The sequence below is a fragment of the Cervus canadensis genome, chromosome 10 (genome assembly GCF_019320065.1).
Source record: "Cervus canadensis isolate Bull #8, Minnesota chromosome 10, ASM1932006v1, whole genome shotgun sequence".
Classification (NCBI taxonomy): domain Eukaryota; kingdom Metazoa; phylum Chordata; class Mammalia; order Artiodactyla; family Cervidae; genus Cervus; species Cervus canadensis.
Genome location: NC_057395.1, coordinates 30,643,229 through 30,662,430, shown reverse-complemented (window position 1 = coordinate 30,662,430; position 19,202 = coordinate 30,643,229). Strand labels below are relative to the sequence as shown.

At 41.2% G+C, this 19,202-nt stretch overlaps 1 long non-coding RNA gene across 1 annotated transcript in view; it reads right to left on the bottom strand.

Annotated features, from left to right (window-relative positions):
* Positions 1–751: 751 nt before the first annotated feature.
* LOC122448765 overlaps positions 752–19,202 on the bottom strand; it is a 30,441-nt gene continuing 11,990 nt past the window's right edge. The window contains exons 2-3 of the long non-coding RNA XR_006271745.1: positions 2,053–2,162; positions 752–1,508 (exon numbers count right to left, since the gene is read on the bottom strand). This is a non-coding gene — a long non-coding RNA (uncharacterized LOC122448765). The remainder of the gene's footprint in view (positions 1,509–2,052; positions 2,163–19,202) is intronic.

The window sequence follows — 19,202 nt, the reverse complement described above, 5'->3', positions numbered from 1 at the left end:
TATGGATGCAAGTCAATGGTCACAAGTCTTTGATCCACAAAGTCACCAGGGAATCGGTAGCTGTACCTGGTGGAGGTGACAATCTCATGTATCTTGGCACATAGTGGAAATTCTGAGGATCTTTATCACCTATGCTTCTGAGTTTAGTAGATGTGAAATGGAGTAGCTGACAAATGTTATCCACTTTCTACAGTCCACCTCTGATCAAGTGTCACGGTCCAATGTCTTTCAAGATTCAGCCTTTTTATTGCTTTGAGATCTCTTCTCAAGGTCAAGGGGAAATTTTATGAAGGAATGAATTACCCTGTTCTGGCTTAGCGTGGTTTTAATTTCCATTCATCCTAACAGGTGCGTTTTGGGGGGTAAGTGATACAGAGGTGCATAAGGGAGCCATTAATAAAGATTCTCTTATATTGCCTTTAAGTATGGATATCAGCAAGTACATGCGTCTAACATCTTGCTGCTAATCATTAGTTTATACTCATTATCAGAATGTTCATGAGACACAGCTGGACCCATCTGGATCAATGAATACTTGGTAAAGGGGGAATTCACATTAGCGAATTTTTGTGAACCATTTTTTTCAATTATTAAAGGAGATTATAAATTGAAATAAAAGTGAGATGCCATTTTTCACTTGTCATATTTCCAGGATTCAAAAGTTTTTGTCACACCATGTGGCTGACAGTGTCAGGAATCAGGCACTCTCTATTTTGGGGGGAGAGTAAATTGGCACAAACTCTATGGTGGGTAAAGAAAAAATTTTAATGTACATGACCTTTAAGTCAGCAGTTCCGCCTCTAGAAGTCTACACACACAAAATGTATTTTCATCTTGTCTTACCAACACATTGAAATCCCCATCAATAGGGTACAGATTAATAAAATATTCCAGATAGTGAAGTACTATTGCAATTGTAAATATTTGTGATAATACAAAAGTTGTGATATTTTATGCCTGAATCTGATCAGAACATCTCCAGAAACATCTCCAACTGAATGGCTGTAGATATAAAAGAAAGTTTTTAACCTGTTCTTGTTTGTTTTAAATTTTGTGCCACCTGCATACATTACCAATATAAAAATCATTAACAAAAAGAGGTTCAAAAAACTGGAGCTCAGTCTTGTGCCTAGTAACCAGCTGTTCATTCTCAAGCACACACATAGGCAAGAGATTTCATCCTGGTGAGGGGCAGTAGTTTCCAGAGGGCACTGATGTTTCCAGAACACCCTTGCAAGGACTTGAGTCAACTAAGAAGTGAAATAAGATCACTACACTCTCCCTTGGCCTGGTTTTGTCCTTTCTCCACCCCCTTAAAATCGAAGGCAAGTGTTTATTTCTGCTTCCCTTTTCTGCCTGGCCAATGCTCTCTTCCCTGGGTTGGCATTGAAACTGTGGGAGAGAATAAACACATGGAGAGGAAGACAGAGGATCTGCTTGCAGTGATTCGCCTATGGGCTGTTTCTTCACATCTTTGGTCTGTGTTTTAGTAGCAGTGTGATGATGCGCTGAAAATCAGAGATAGAATTGCAGATGTTAAAAGCTGATCGTAGCTGACGTTCCTCTGGTTCCAGGAAGCACCAATCCCTGCCTGTAATAAACTCCTCACCAGTCTGTATCACGGGGAAAAAAAATACAGACAAGAGAGGGAGTTCTCTATCCAACTAAATGCCATCCACTTAAAATTCTGAGATTCTCTCTCTTCTATTTTTAGTATGTGTTAAAAATGTCTTTCCTTTAATACAATCTCAGTGATGGCAGATGGGAACAGGCTAATTTTGTTATTTGTTCTTGTTAATGCCCCAACTTAGCATATAAGATACTGGCAGCCCTAGCTTGGTCCTCTAAATATTTAATTTGATGTGCAAATTGTTGTGTTCTGTGACACCCATAGTCTAGAGTCCCTTGTGTAGGCTCAGCCTGGATTTAGACACCTGCAGAAACTGAGCCCAAAGAGGCTATGAACCTCAGTCACAGATGGGAGACCCCAGGGTCACTGCTGCCTCAGCTGTACTTGAACAGCCTCCAGGCAAGGTGAGAGGGAGCACTGACCTCCCTGGTAGCCACATGGAAACCTAGTTAGGGCAAATCCTGGCCGTTTGTGAAGCCATCCACGCGGTAAAGCGCTCACATCATTTAATCTCCATCTTTAGCCAAAGGTCCTGTAAAAGAGGGAGAAAAGTGATATTAACCATGGGGCTACCCTAAGAGCTTGAGACAAGACACATAGCATGTGAAAAAGTCCTACTCATGTAGTATATTAAATAACATACTTGAAAGAGCATGTGATACCAAAATTTCCCCTCTTTTGTGCCCTGTGATCTTCGTGTGACCAGTGGGAATTCCTCTGACCACATTTAGGAAAAGATTTCATCTTACCCTAATCAGGGCACAGTGTGGTATAGACGTCTCAGAGGAGTATAGCCTAAGACACTTGAATGCTTCAGGCTCTGTTTTTTTTTTTTTAAATTTTTTTATTAGTTGGAGGCTAATTACTTCACAACATTTCAGTGGGTTTTTTCATACATTGATATGAATCAGCCATAGATTTACACAGGCTCTGTTTAAGCCAGAGGAAAATCTGTGGAGAATTCCTCCTGGCACCTGTATTGACAGGTGAGTCTCCCTATTATGAAATCACTCCCAGAATTGAAGTTGTTGCAGAAAAGTCAGTGCACCTCTGGTGGAATGAACCTTTCTCCTTTTAGGTCTGGCCCGAGTGAAAATGTCAGGGCCTGGTCCCTAGAGCAGGGCTGCCATGGTGAGATAAATCCAGGTCATTTTGTTTTCTTCTCTCTTCGGGGTTAATACTCCAGCTAAACTTGAACAGGGATTTGTCAAATGCATGAGGAACTCGGGTTATCTATTGATTAGGGCTGTGAGTTATGGGTAGAGACCCACCCAAAGCCCAGGTCTGATCATCTTCCCCCCACCCAATTCTTCTTATGAAAATATTTATCTTGTTGTCTTGTGGAAACTTCATTTTTCTCAGTGATGGGATTATATCAGTCTCATGAGGGTTAAAAGCCAAAAGCCATTCACAACTGCCATTTTTCATCCAGCTGCACTCGGAGTGCTCCTCCAAGTTCTGGGGATCAGGCAGGGCTCTCCTGGCTGAAGGACGGAGAATGTCAAGAACCAGTGCCTGGATTCGGACCACCTTGGAACTCTTTTTTTTTTTCTCCTTAACTTGATATATAGTTGATTTACAATGTTGTGTTAGTTTCAGGCATAGAGCAATGTGATTCTATTATACATAGAGATATATCTATTCTTTTACAAATTCTTTTCCCTTATAGATTATAATAAAATATTAAGTATAGTTCCCTGTGCTATACAGCAGGTTCTTGTTGATTATCTATTTTACATATGGTAATATATACATATATATGTTAACCCCAAACTCCTCATTATCCTTCCCCCCGCCTTCCCCTTTGGTTACCTTAAGTTTGTTTTCTATGTCTGTGGGTCTATTTCTGTTTTGTAGATAAGTTCATTTGTATTCTGTTTAGATTCTACCTATAAGTGATATCATATGATATTTGTCTTCCTCTATCTGACTTACTTAGTATGATATCTCTAGATCCATCCCTGTTGCTGCAAGTGGCATCCTTTCATTCTTTTCTATGGCTGAGTAATATTCATTTAGCATAAATATACCACTTCTTTATCCATTCATCCATAAATAGACATTTAGGTTGCTTCCCTGTCTTGGCTATTCTAAATAGTGCTGAGATGAATATTAGGATATACGTTTCTTTTTGAATTAGGGCTTTTCTCCAAATATATGCTCAGGAGTGGAATTGTAGGATCATATTGTAGTTCCATTATATTTTTAGCTTTCTAAGGAACCTCCATACTGTTCCCCATCATGGTCATACTAATTTAAATTCCCACCAACAGTGTAGGAACGTTCCCTTTTCTCCACACACTCTCCAGCATTTATCATTTGTATACTTTTTGATGATGGCCATTCTGACTGTGTGAAGTGCTTCACTGTGAACTCTTAAGAGAGATACACTAACAGGAGGCCAGCCTGCCACAGTCAAAATAGCCATGTGGACTGCTATAATAAAATACTACAGACCTGGTGCCTTTTAAGCAAGAGAAATTTATTTCTCACAGTTTTGGAAGCTGGAAATTCCAAGATCAAGGTGCCAGCAGATTCAGGGGCTGGTGAGAACCTATTTCCTGGTTCATAGATATCCATCTTCTAGCTATAACCTCATGTGGCAGAAGGAAGAGACAAGGGAGCTCTCTGGGATTTCTTTTGTAAGGGCACTAATCCTATTCATGAGGGCTCCTCCCTCATGACCTAATCACCTCCCAGAGGCTCTGCCTCCGGATACCATCACACTGGAGTCAGGTCTTCCACTTGTGGATATAATGAGGACACAAACATTCAGTTCATAGCAAGCAGTAACTATCCCATAGTTTGCATGCCCACAAGTTCTTGTTTTAGACTAGCTCAAAGCACTCTATCTAAATGTATTGGGTTCATTTTTAAAACATCCCTGCAAGACATGGAAATCTTTAAATCCTGTGCCACTTGAACAGATGAGAAAGAATCATCAAAAATGTCTGTAAAAGATTTGGGAGTTTGCTCCCACAACCTGTATTTGAACTCCAGAAAGCAAGGTGCCCTGAAAGGTATGGATGGTGGAGTTGGAATGATTATCCTTGGCACATCCCAAGGTACGCTGCAGGGGGTGAAGTTGGAATCTCTACAAGCTTCTTTTACTCCAAATGGTAGAGCAAGTAAATGACAGGTGGCAGGACTGAAAGAAATCAGACAAATATTTATGTGTTCCCTCCATCATCAGCCCAGAGTACCACTGCATGTGCCTGACACGAGTTTCACTGCCTGTTGGTTTTGAAAGTCTTGAAATTCATCCCTGTGAATGAGTAGGGGATACGGGTATGGGAGGCAGGGCCAGAGTGGAGTAGAGAGGACAGATGCAGAGAAACAGAGCCTTTGTATTCGTCAGAGAGGCTGTCAAAATTGAAAACGCTTGGTGCGTGGGGAAGACAAGGTTGCTTGTGTAAGCTATCTGACAAATGAAATGAGGCAGACACTGTGGGCATGGTCTGCTGATAGAGGACCCTGCCCTGAGCCACAGCAGTGCCAGCCTGCCACAGGCCCTATACAGGCAAACCTTTAAATTAACATGTCTGTCCTCTGAGAGACAGCTGGAGCAGTCAGGCGAGCCTTTATTACTAGACCCAGACAGGCAGCTGTCTGTAGGGCCATCAAAAGAGCCTGTTTTACTTAAGCATGCATATTCTTAAAATCCCTCTCTTTCTAGTTTTAAGGTAAGGCAGAAACTTGACAGACAAGTACATCAATGTGAAAAAGTGAAAGTGTTAGTTGCTCAGTCGTGTCTGATCTTTGCAACCCAATGGACTGTAACCTGCCAGGCTCCTCTGTCCACAGGATTTCCCTGGGAAGAACACTGGAGTAGGTAGAGATTCTCTTCTCCAGGGGATCTTCCTGAACCGGGGATTGAACCCGATTCTCCTGCATTGGCAGGTGAATTCTTTACCATAGCGCCAACTGGAAAGCGCCTTGCTTGCAGACAATTGTACATAATAGAAATTGTCCGATATAACTTGAACCACAAGAGAACCTCACCTCTGCACAATGTTCAAGCTCTAAAAGTGGATGATTTGTTTCAAAGCTGCAGAATAACATAGTTCTGTCTCAAAGACTGGTTTGCCATAGCTTCCCTCAGGAAGACTGAAGGGAGACTGGTTTCGTGTCTGTTCAAGGAATTCTGCCAATCCGTCTTCGAAGGACTTTTCTTTCATCTAAGTCCTGTCACCAAAATACTGAGGCTGCTGAAGGAAGTTTTTCATGGACTTTGGGAGAAGGAAATGGTCAATGAGATTCAAAGAGAAAGAAACTCGAAATTTTTAAAAATACCCACCAATGTTATGATTTAGATGTGCAGAGCAGGTTCTAGCATTTGCCTACTATATGAGATGTGTTGCTGATTAATTGTTCTCAATTGGCAAGCTTCAGCACAGTGGTGGGTGTCAGATTCTTCTCAGATGGCCATGAGGCGTCAATGACTGAAGTGTATTTGTTTCCTCAATGAGACGTATACATCTGTGGGATAGTGTCAGGATCTCAAGCTGCCAGTATTGAGACACTGGCTGCTACCTTCTCAAATCCAATGGTCTCTGGGCTCAGACCCCCAGAATCCATCACTGCCCCCAGCCACACCCCTGCCACTTACTTCTGCAAACCCCATCCTCAGGACATGTGCTCTACACCTCATTCATTCTTGTTCATTTCCCATGGGATGGAAGTCATGTCCTTCCTATTTTTTTTTTCAATCAATGAACCCTCTCATCTCCCAAGTCCCAGAGTGAGTGCTCCCCAATAAGGAAGTACATCCTTTTTTCATATTCTCAAAAAAGGATAGTATAAAATTTTATCAGCACATCTTGCCATGTCTTCTGTAGACCGTAAGTCTCAAAGAAACAGCCATGTCTTTTTTATTATTATTATTATTGAAGTATAGTTGCTTTACAATTTTGTGTTGGTTTCTACTGAACAACCAACTGAATCCGCTATATGTATACATATATCCCCTCTTTTGTGGATTACCTTCCCATTTAGGTTACCACAGAGCTCTGAGTAGAGGTTCCTGTGCTATACAGTAGGTTCTCATTAGTTATTTTATACATAGTAGTGTATATTATGTCAATCCTAACTCCCCCCAATTCACCCCACACCTCCCATCCCCCCTTGGTATCTCTATGTTTGTTCTTTATGTCCGTGTCTCTATTTCTGCTTTGAAAATAAGTTCATCTATACTATTTTCCTAGATTTCACATATATGTTACTATAAGATGTTGGTTTTTCTCTTTCTGGCTTACTTCACTCTGTATGACAGTCTCTAGGTCCACCCACGTCTCTGCAAATGGCACAGTCTCACTTGTTTTTATGGCTGAGTAATAGTCCATCATATGAACGTATCACATCTTCTTTATCCAGTCCTCTGTTGATGGACATTTAGGTGGCTTCCATGTCATAGCTATTGTAAATAGTGCTGCAGTGAACCCTGGGTGCATGGATCTTTGAATTATGGTTTTCACCAGGTATATGCCCAGGAGTGGGATTGCTGGGTCATATGGTAGCTCTGTTTTTCTCTCTTTAAGGAACCTCCATACTGTTTTCCACAGCGGCTGCACCAACTTACATTCCTACCAACAGCATAGGAGAGTTCCCTTTTACCCACACCCTCACTAGCATTTATTGTTTATAGACTTTTTGATGTGGACATTCTGACCAGTGTGAGTGGTACATCATTGTAGTTTTGGTTTGCATTTCTCTAATAATTAGTGATGTCATCTTTTCATGTGTTTGAAAGAGCTGTGTCTTGATCTTCTTAGCAGTACAAGGACTCATCCCAATACTAGCCCAGTTGCTGAATAAATACTTGTTAAAAGTTTATGTGAATAAGTGAACAAATAAGCATCCATACTTGATATAAGCATCAGTGAAACTTCTCCATAGATATGGCTTTTCCAGTAGTCATGTATGGATGTGATAGTTGGACCATAAAGAAGACTGAAAGCTGAAGAATTAATGCTTCTGAACCGTGGTGTTGGAGAAGACTCTTGAGAGTCCCTTGGACCGCAAGGAGATCCCACCAGTCAATTCGAAAGGAAATCAATCCTGAATATTCATTAAAAGGACTGATTCTGAAGCTGAAGCTCCAATACTTTGGCCACCTGATTCAAAGAGCTGACTCAATGGAAAAGATCCTGATGCTGGGAAAGGTCGAAGGTAGGAGAAGGGGACAACAGAGGACAAGATGGTTGGATGGCATCAGTGACTCAATGGACATGCGTTTGAGCAAGCTCTAGGAGATAGTGAAGGACAGGGAAGCCTGGCGTGCTGCTTTCCATGGGGTTGCAAAGAGTCAGACACAGCTGAGGGACTGTGTCTGGTAACAACATAGTTACCAAAAATGTGTATCAATTAGAGTTACTACCTCATATGGGTGACATCCACAATCCGCTACCAGTCTTCCCATTCTCCCTTCATACTAACTCTCTTCCAGTCCATCTTTCCCCTTTGGAAACTGTTAAGGCAGCTTTGCTCCTAAAAGTAGGATGTTTTTGATACGTCGTTCTTAGAGCTCTAGCTCAAGAATATTAATTACTCACACCCCAAATTATGCACAGTTTCTTGTTGCTGAAGTTTGCTGTGTATATTCTAAGAGAAGCCATGTCTTGGGTTGCTCTTAAAATCATGTAAGGTCACTGCTGAGACTGGGAGATGGACTGCCTTAGATGAGAAATATTAACTGTTCTCCATAGGCTGATCCCTGTCCATGCCAGGAAGAGGATTAATGAAATACACAGTATATTTTTTATGAAATCCCAGATTTTTGAAATACTTTGTCCAAATTGAATTCTAAAGGCAAGGGGCTCAAGAAAACCTGATTTTGAAAGCTCTCCGGAGTGTCTCAGGAGACCAGAACAGTATTACATTTGTGCACACACCTCGCCTCTCCTGCGGTCTCCAGGTTATAAGGCCAACAGGTCACTCTTAGATGTGGTGAGAGCAGGTACCTCGCATTTTGGGTTCCTTCGGGTCAGGTAGAGTTTTAACTCTACTTGTTTAAAAGATGCAACTACACGGCAGGACTTCTGCTGGTGCTGAGTCTTGGTGGCTGACATTGTTTGCTCTGGTATTTGCCTGCATTGCAGACATGGGAAACACATTAGCTCATAGGGAGGTCTGTGAATATGAGTTCACCCATCAGGGAAATATATTTTCTGTACACTCTTGGCTATTAGAGCCATTCATCACAATACTGTCGCCCCCTCCGTGGTGTCTTTGTCTAACAAGAGATGCTTGTCATGGAACCCACTCTAATTCCCCTATTAGAGGCCTGAAAACAGAATCAAAACCATAATTCAGAGAACATTTATGTACAATTTATGACTGACTGTCAAGCTAAACTACTCTGACAGACTCGAAATCTACTTTATAAATAACATGATGCTTTGTATCAGTTCTTTTCTTGGTCCTTTATTTTACGCTTGCTGTGCTTAAATGTTATATGCTGAGTGAAGTGGGTCTGTACCTCCTTTGGGAAAATGAAAATTCATGGGAAGATACTAAATTGGAGAGTATCAGCTGTTCCCACTTTAAAGAGCTCATGAGAAGGGGACAAGTTTTATTATAAACCAGAGAGTTTCATATTTTTGTTTCCTTCTCCAATGCTTGTAGGCCACCTTCTCCATTGGCATCAATATTAACTGTTAAGCGGTCATAGCTTGTTTGGAGTCAGGGGCTAGAATTTGCATGGATTGTTCAGCAATTATTTAAGGAATGGAATAGAACTCAGTAGACCAAGGCTGTTTTTGTTATAGGACAGTAACAGGATGGGTGGCATCTGTACCACCATAGGCTTGACAACCAAGTGTTCCTGAGAGATGTACTCACGCCTGAAAAATTGTCCAAAGCAGTGGTCTTTCTTAAGATATCAGATTTTAGCCTTGAAAGGGAAAGGAATTCTGACACAAGCTACAACCTTGATAACATTATGCTACATGAAAGAAACCAGACATGAAAGAACAAATATTGTGTGATTCCACTTACATGAGGTACCAAGCTGTCAAATCCATAGAGACAGAAAGTAGAAATGGGGCTGCCAGGAACTGGGGTGGTGGGGAGTTACAGTTTAATAGGTATAGAGATTGAGTCCTACAAGATGAAAAGAGTTCTGGAGGTGGGTTACAAACAATGTGAATGGCCTTAACACTGCTGAACTAGCCACTTCAATATAGTCAGTTCAGTTCAGTCACTCAGTCGTGTCCGACTCTTTGCGACCCCATGAACCACAGCACGCCAGGCATCCCTGTCCATCACCAACTCCCAGAGTTTACTCAAACTCATGTCCACTGAGTCGGTGATGCCATCTAACCATCTCATCCTCTGTTGTCCCCTTCTCCTTCTGCCTTTAATCTTTCCCAGCATCAGAGTCTTTTCCAATGAGTCAGTTCGTTGCATCAGGTGGCCAAAATATTGGAGTTTCAGCTTCAACATCAGTCCTTCCAATGAACACCCAGGACTGATCTCTTTTAGGATGGACTGGTTGGGTCTCCTTGCAGTCCAAGGGACTCTCAAGAGACTTCTCCAACACCACAGTTCAAAAGCATCAATTCTTTGGCACTCAGCTTTCTTTAGAGTCCAAATCTCACATCCGTGCATGACTACTGGGAAAAACCACAGCCTTGACTAGACGGACCTTGGTTGACAAAGTAACGTCTCTGCTTTTTAATACACTGTCTATGTTGGTCATAACTTTCCTTCCAAGGAGTAAGCATCTTAATTTCATGGCTGCAGTCACTATCTGCAGTGATTTTGGAGCCCCCAAAAATAAATTCAGCCACTGTTTCCCCATCTTTTTGCCATGAAGTGATGGGACCGGATGCCATGATCTTAGTTTTCTGAGTGTTGAGCTTTAAGTCAACTTTTTCACTCTCCTCTTTCACTTTCATCAAGAGGCTCCTTAGTTCTTCTTCACTTTCTGCCATAAGAGTGGTGTCATCTACATATCTGAGATTACTGATATTTCTCCCGGCAATCTTGATTCCAGCTTCATCCATCCCAGCGTTTCTCATGATATATTCTGCATATAAGTTAAATAAGCAGGGTGACAATATACAATCTTGACATACTCCTTTTCCTATTTGAAACCAGTCTGTTGTTCCATGTCCAGTTCTAACTGTTGCTTCCTCACCTACATACAGGTTTCTCAAGAGGCAGCTCAGGTGGTCTGGTATTCCCATCTCTTTCAGAATTTTCCACAGTTTATTGTGATCCACACAGTCAAAGGCTTTGGCACAGTCAATAAAGCAGAAATAGATGTTTTTCTGGAACTCTCTTGCTTTTTTGATGATCCAGCAGATGTTGGCAATTTGATCTCTAGTTTCTCTGCCTTTTCTAAAACCAGCTTGAATATCTAGAAGTTCATGGTTCACATATTGCTGAAGCCTGGCTTGGAGAATTTTGAGCACTACTTTCCTAGTGTGTGAGATGAGTGCAATCGTGCAGTAGTTTGAGCATTCTTTGGTATTGCCTTTCTTTGGGATTGGAATGAAAACTGACCTTTTCAGTCCTGTGGCCACTGCTGAGTTTTGCAAATTTGCTGACATGTTGAGTGCAGCACTTTCACAGCATCATCTTTCAGGATTTGAAATAGCTCAACTGGAATTCCATCACCTCCACTAGCTTTGTTCGTAGTGATGCTTCCTAAGACCCACTTGACTTCACATTCCAGGATGTCTGGCTCTAGGTGAGTGAGCACACCATCATGATTATCTGGGTTGTGAAGATCTTTTTTGTATAGTTCTTCTGTGTATTCTTGTCACCTCTTCTTAGTATCTTCTGCTTCTGTTAGGTCCATACCATTTCTGTCCTTTATTGAACCCATCTTTGCATGAAATGTTCCCTTAGTATCTCTAATTTTCTTGAAGTGATCTCTAATCTTTCCTATTCTATTGTTTTCCTCTATTTCTCTGTATTGATCGCTGAGGAAGGCTTGCTGGTTAATTTCATGCTATGCATGTTTTACCATAGTTAAAACCTTTTAAGTAAAAACAAGAAGAAGCAAACCTTGGAGACAGAAAAGAAGAAATGGCCTTCACAAGATTGACTGGATAGTCTTTCACTGGCAGAAGCTTGAGGAGTTGATGCAAGATATTCAATTTTTTTCCTTGATGTTTATCTACTCTTACAGAGGAGGGGGTGGGAAGGACACAGGATGGGGGGTGAGTCTAAGTATCTAATAATATTCTGAGGAAAAAGGTCGTTTCCTTGTTTTTTACAAGACTATGTGCTTTTCTGTCATCGTGTACAGAACAAGGTCTGATGGGGGTTTTACAAAGAACCATTGATGGTGTGTCTGTGTGAATTGCCCCGGCATCGGTCACAGCCAACTTCGGCGGGACCCACTGCCCCCGCTCTACAATACACTCCAGTGTGTTTGGCCGTTTATGAAAGGTCACAAATGAACTGAGAAATGGGCTGGAGTCAAAAACATGTGGCCCTATAAATATCAGAGCCAGACGGTTTAGTCCATTTTTCCCCCACTCTCCCTACTCAACCCATCTTGCTTTCTCTCTCTCCTTCACCCACTGTCGGGATTTCCCTGCCTTTCCTACGGCACCTCAGACCCTGAAGTTATCAAGAAGCAGGATTCTTCACTGCGTGACATCACTTTATATCAAGACTGGTTCCACAGCACCCTTAATACGCTTCTTTTTTTTTTCCCCCCAATCCTTTATGATTTCTGGCTACAAAGCTCTACCTGGACAGTCTGCAATGCTCTGTTCTCTTTTGAGGGTTTCTGCTTCCCATTAGTGGCGATTCTGCCTTGTCATTAAATTTGTCACCAAATTTTCCGAGTGGAGGCGTTTACAGGTTTGGGCCATCAGGGGGGACCAGATCACCCATCGGATCGTCCGTTATGACTTTAGCTGCCAAACTGGAGGACTTTGAGGTGACACTGGAACACCTGCTCATGGATGTGTTTGTAAGTAAAAGCAGACCCTCCCTCTGCCACCCCCAGGGTCTTCGTGTCCCCGTCACTGAGTCTGATTCTCTTCCACAATCATCCAATCCTTCCTGTGCTGTTGTTAATTTCTTCCTCCTGTGCCTCTAGGGGGAGAAAACCATAAGGTCACTAAATGCCTGAGCTGTGCAGATTGGTCTATATGGATTACAAAGCAGAGTAGCAACTTTTTAAACCAAATAACTTTCAGAAGTAGGAATGAATGAGATGAAGAAATAAAAAGTGTTTGCCAGGAGAGACCAAAGCAGCTTCAAAAGGCATTGCCTAGGAGAATCAGATTCATTTGTAAAGGGAAACAATCACTCTAGAAAAAAGGGGGAGGGTTGCCTGAAAAGTGTGTACTTTGCTGATGAAGGATGCAGAGGGCAGGGCAGTGTGAAGCCCCCTCTCCAGTGCTTGGATCCCTGCGTCTTTCCCCTTTCATAGGTATCAGGTTACCAAGACTTTCTCAGGAGTTGATTTTATAGAGAAGGCTGTCTGAGTGACTCTTTTAAAGAAAAAGCTCTTAACAGGGACAACTTCTGTGCCGTGATGAGCTCAGAAACACGGTCTTTGAAAACCCTTGGCGTCCGTAATGACCTAAACCGTGTTGCTGGGCCACACCAGCCACAGTCTTTCTCAGTCTCTCCTGGGGGTTTCCTGTCGGTGATAGGGTCTGTCTGCTTGGTGTTCCTGGTGGGGGTTTAGGGAACACCAGACTGTGTGAAACACGCAGGTGGTTACCTTCCAAGAACAACGCTGGCTCTGCCCTGGGAAAAGGCAGCTGGAGTGCATTTGGAGGACAAGCCACCCTGCCTCTCAAATCTGGAAAAGGCTTTGGGAGGGTTGGCTCTTTCTCTACTCTGCATCACTGAAGCCCTTTCAGGAACCTTTGGGGGAATGGTGTGTTTTGGCAGACGTGAGAGTCCGGGGCTTTTTCTCTTTATTAATTTATAATTTGTCTTCAAACTGAGGCAACATGATGCTGGCAGGATTCCCAGAAGAAGGAATCAACGTTTCCAGGGCTGGGAACCGGGATCTCAGGGACTCATGGTCACCCTGACCATAGGGCCGGGAAATTACGCCTTAAGGAGGAGAGTTGTCAAGAACTAAGAGGGTCTTTCTGGGTTTCCAGTGGTGGGAGACCCACAGCTAGCATCCTTACCTTATCTGAAGTATAAGTAGAGATGGAATGGCAGGATGAGAGGGTTTCTCTAATGGCTGATATCCTCTATCCAGCCACCACTGCCTGCCATGGTGGGGCTGGTGGCGGGTGGCCATAGGGTCTTGCGTCGGGGCAGTATGGTATATCAAAGAATTGGTGTGAGTTTAGTTTGGGGGGTATGAAATTAACCAAGGAGTTGTTTCCTCTAAATACCATGAAGTCATTAATATATCTTTCTTCTCTCCTTAACCACCTGTACCCCATGCTATTTTACCAATGCTTCCATCTCCATTGTCTTGTTTGGAAGGTCCTAGAAGGGATTGCTGTCACACCCTCCATCCTTTTCAAGAAACACAACCCATAATTTCATGGCCCCAGTTTAGGTCCTCACTACCTCTCACTTGGACTAAGCATCTAATTATTCTCTTGTATCCAGTGTTTCTCCTCCAGTTCATCCTACCATTACCATCTCCAGATCAATCTCCTGACACTCTATTTTTTAATTCATAAAAAATAATCTTACACTAGTTTTAGATTCACAGCACAACTGAGCAAAAAGTATAAAGATTTCCCATATACCCCCATCCCCACACACTCACAACACCCCATACTACAGATATCCTTAGTAAGAGTAGTACATTTGCTACAATTGATGAACCTACCCTGACACATAATTATCCCTAAAAGTCAATATTTTACATTAGGGTTTACTCTTGGTGTTGTCTGAATAAATGTATAATGATGTGTATCCACCACTGCTGTATCACACAAGATAGTTTCACTGCCCTAAAAATCCTCTATTCTCCATCTCTTCATACATCTCTCTCCCCTAATGCCTGGAAACTAATAATCTTTTTATTGACTCCATAGTTTTGCCTTTTTCAGAATGCCATATAGTTGGAATCATAAATATATAGCTTGGCTTCTTTCACTTAGCAATATGAATTTAGGCGTGCGTGCTCAGTCATGTCCAACTCTTCGAGACCCCATTGACTGTAGGCTTCCAGGCTCCATGGGATTCCCCAGGCAAGAATACTGGAGTGGGTAGCCATTTCCTCTTCCAGGGAGATCTTCCCAACCCAGAGATCGAACCCGCATCTCCTACATCTCCTACATTGGCAGGTGAATTCTTTACCACTGCACCACCTGGGAAGCCCCATATGAATTTAAGTTTCTTCCATTTCTTTTCATGGCTTGATAGCTCATTTTTTCAGTACTGAATATTATTCCATTGTCTGGATATGCTACAGTCTGTTTATTCATTAACCTACTGAAGGAGAACTTAATTTCAAATTTTGGCAATTATGAGTAAGCTTCTATAAACATCCATGTGCAGGTTCCTATGTGGCTGTAAGTTTCAGTTCATTTGAGTAAATGCCAAGGAGCTTGATTGCTGGATTATATGATAAGAGCATATTTCGTTTTGTAAGAAACAGCCAAATTGCATTCCAAACTGTTTGTGCCATTTTGCATTCCCACTGAATGAGAGCTCCTATTATTTTACATTCTCACCATTTGGTATTATCAGTGTTTTGGATTTTGACCATTTTAATAAGCATGTAGTGGTATCTCATTGCTGCCTTAATTTGCATTTCCTTAATAATATATGATTTTGAGCATCTTTTCAGTACCTTTGCTCTTTTGCCAAATATCACTTGGCTGTATTTATGTAGGTTTATTTCTGGGCTATTTATTCAGTTATATTGGTCTAATCTATTCTTGTACCACTAGCATACTGTTTTAATTAGTGTAACTTTTTAGTAAGTCAAAGGTAGTGTCAGCTCTTCAACTTTGTTTTTTTCACCAATATTGAGTCAACTAATCTGTATCTCTTGCCTCTCCATAAAAATTTCAGAATCAGTTTGTTGATATCCATAAAATTCCTTGCTGGGATTTTGATTGAGATTGTATTAAACACATAGATCAAGTTGGGAAGAACTAGCATTCTTGTAATATTGAGCCTTCCTATCCATGAACATAGAACATTTCTCTATTTTTTTCTTCTCTGGTATCTCTCATGACAATTCTCTCATTTTACTCACATATATCTTGTACATATTTGTTAGAATTATACTTAAACATTTTGTTTTGGGGGGGGAGTGTTAATGTAAATGGGAGGGCTTCCCTGGTGGCTCACGTGATAAAGAGCCTGCCTGCAGTGGAGGAGACCCGGGTTCAGTCCCTGGGTCAGGAAGGTCCCCTGGAGAAGGGCATGGCAGCTCACTCCAGGACCTTTGCCTGGTGAACTCCATGGACAGAGGAGCCTGGCGGGCTACAGTCCCTGGGATCACAAAGAGTTGGACACAACTGAGCAACTAACACACTCACAATGTAAATGGTAATATGTTTTTCATTTTTAATTCCACTTGTTCATTGCTAATACGTGGGAAAACCATTGACTTTTGTATGTTAACTTTATATCTTGTAACCTTCCTATAATCACTTATTAGTTCCAAGTATATTTTTGTCAATTCCTTCAAATTTTCTACTTGGATAATCATGTCATTTGTGAACAGAGATAGTTTTATTTTCTCTTTCCAAATCTATATAACTTTTGTTTCTTTTTCTTGTCTTATTGTATTACTTAGGACTTTGTTCAATAAGATGTTGAAAGCAATGCTGAGAAGGATATCCATGCCTTGTTCCTGATCTTAGAGGGAAAACTTCAGGTTTATCACTGCTCAGTATGATGTTAGCTGTAGGTTTTTGAGGATATTCTTCATCAAGTTGGGGAAGTTTACCTCTGATCCCTAGTTTACTGAGAGGTTTTTTTTAATCATGAATGGGTGTTGAATTTTGTCTAATTCCTTATCTGTATATATTGATATGATCATGTGATTTTTTTTCTCTAGCTTTTTGATATGATGAAATACATTAGTTAATTTTTGAATGTTTAAACAGCCTGGGATAAATCCAACTTGGGCATAGTATATAATTATTTTTTATCTGTTGTATTCTATTTACTAATACTTTGTTGAGGATTTTTATATCTATGTTCACAAGAGATATCAGTCTGTAGTTTCCTTTTCTAATAATGTCCATGTCTGGTTTTGACATTAGAGCAATGCTCGCTTCATGGAATGAGTTAGGAAGTCTTCTCTCTGTTTCTATTTTCTGGAAAAGACTGTTGACAACTGTACTTTCTTCTGTAAATGTTCAGTAGAATTCATCAGTGAATCCCACCTACCCTCTGACTTCTCTCAAGTTTTTTTCTTTATCACACATACAAGAATTTTTTCTTTACGCTGTGTTCATAGCAACACTATTTACAATAGCCAACCATCTAGGAAACAGCCTAAATGTCCAAAGACAGATGGATAAAGAAAATATGTATATGCATGTATTCCAGTAGTAATATTCAATATAATATGGACTACTACTCAGCCATAAAGCGAATGAAATAGTGCCATTTGTAGCAACACGGATGGACCTAGAGACCATCACGCTAAGTGATGTAAACCAGGAAGAGAAAGACACATATCATATGACACCACTTATTATCTGTAGAATCTAAACTGTGACACAAATGAACATGTCTACAGCACAGAAGCAGACTCCCAGACATAGAGAATCTCTCTGTGGTTGCCAAGGAGGCAGGGCATGGGGAGGGATGGACCAGGAGTTTGGGATTAGTAGATGCAAACTGTTATACATAGAATGGATAAGCAACAAGGTCCTACTGTATAGCCCAGGGCACTGTATTCAGTATCTTATAATAAACCGTAATGGAAAAATATGAAAAATGCTTTTTTTTAAAAAAGATTTTTTCCTTTGTCTTTGATCTTCTGAAGTTTGACAATAATATTCCTAAGTATAGTTTTTTGTTTGTTTTTGTTGTTTTTGTGGGATTTTTTGGTGTGTGGCTTTGTGGTGGGGGCTGATTTTAGGGTTTTGTAGGTAGGCGGATTTATCTGGTTTGATAGTCTCTGAGCTTTCTAGATCTATGTTTTGTGCCTGACACTAAATTTGGAGAAATTCTCAGTCATTATTTCTTCAAATATTGCTTTTTCTTTTTTTCTCTTTCTTCTCCTATTCCCATTATGCATATGTTACATGTTTTGTAGCTGTCACAGTTCTTGCATATTCCATTCTGGTTTTATTTTCAGTGTTTTTTTCTCTTTTTTTTTCCATTTTAGGAGTTTCTGTTGTCATATCCTCAAGCTCAGAGATTTCTTCCTCAGCCATGTCCAGTTGACTGATGGAATCATCAAAGGCATTCTTCATTTATCTTACAGTGTTTTTGATCTCTAGAGTTTCTTTTTGATTCTTTCTTAGAATTTCTATCTCTCTGTTTATGTTATTCATCTGTTCCTTTGTATAATTAACCTTTCCATTACTGCCCTTAGGATAAAAATTATTGCTTCTATTGTTGCTGTTTGTTTGTTTGTTTGCTTTCTGGTCTGATTTAGTTCCAACACTCCTTACATGTCTGACTCTGGCTCTGATGCTTGTTTGACTGAACTGTATCTTTAAACTGTTTCTTACCTTTGAGGATGCCTTGTAATTTCAAGGTGGACATGATGTACTGTATAAAAGGAACTGTGGTGAATGGGCTTTTAGCAATGAGGCAGTGAGGTGAGCATTGGGGCATTTGATAGTCCCAGGTGAGGTCTCACTATTTTAGAAGCCTATGCCCTGTATCTATGGTGAAACAGGTCACCAGCCCAGGTGGGATGCATGAGACAAGTGCTCGGACCTGGTGCACTGGGAAGACCCAGAGGAATCGGGTGGAGAGGGAGGTGGGAGGGGGGATCGGGATGGGGAATACGTGTAAATCTATTGCTGATTCATGTCAATGTATGACAAAACCCACTGAAAAAATAAATAAATAAATAAATAAATAAAAAAGAAGCCTATGCCCTTAGGCTGTGAATTTCACAGCACTTCTCAGGGTTTTCCGCCTGCACCCCCCCCCCGCCCCCTTTAGGTGAGACAGAATGGATGGAGTGGGCTGGAGTTGGCATTTCCCTTCCTGCAAGTAGGTTATGCTCTGATTCAACCTCAACTGTTTAGGCTCTGGTAAAATATTTTCTCCTGAAGGCAGCCTTGTTCAGAAGCACAGAATGCTCTGCTGTATCTCTGCATACACATCCTTAAAGAATACTGAGAATGAGCTTCAATGTCACATGGATTTGAGGTCTCAATCACAGCTTTGCAAGTGTTTAATCTTGATGAGCTTTGTCTTCCTCATCAAAGTGTAGCTAATACTACTCAGGTTATAGGATCACAGTGAATGTTTAAAAGAGGTCATCTAGAGCAAGAGCCCAGAGCCATGCCTGATGCACAGGAGGCACTGGGTGAGCAAATTATCTTCTTCCTTTTGCCTTCTCCTAGAAAAGGCATTGGTTGGTTGGTTGGTTGGTTTCTAAATAAATTTCATTTATTTATTTGTAAATTGTGGCTGCACTGGGTCTTTGTTGTGGCTCACGGGCTTTCTCTAGTTACAGCACGTGGAG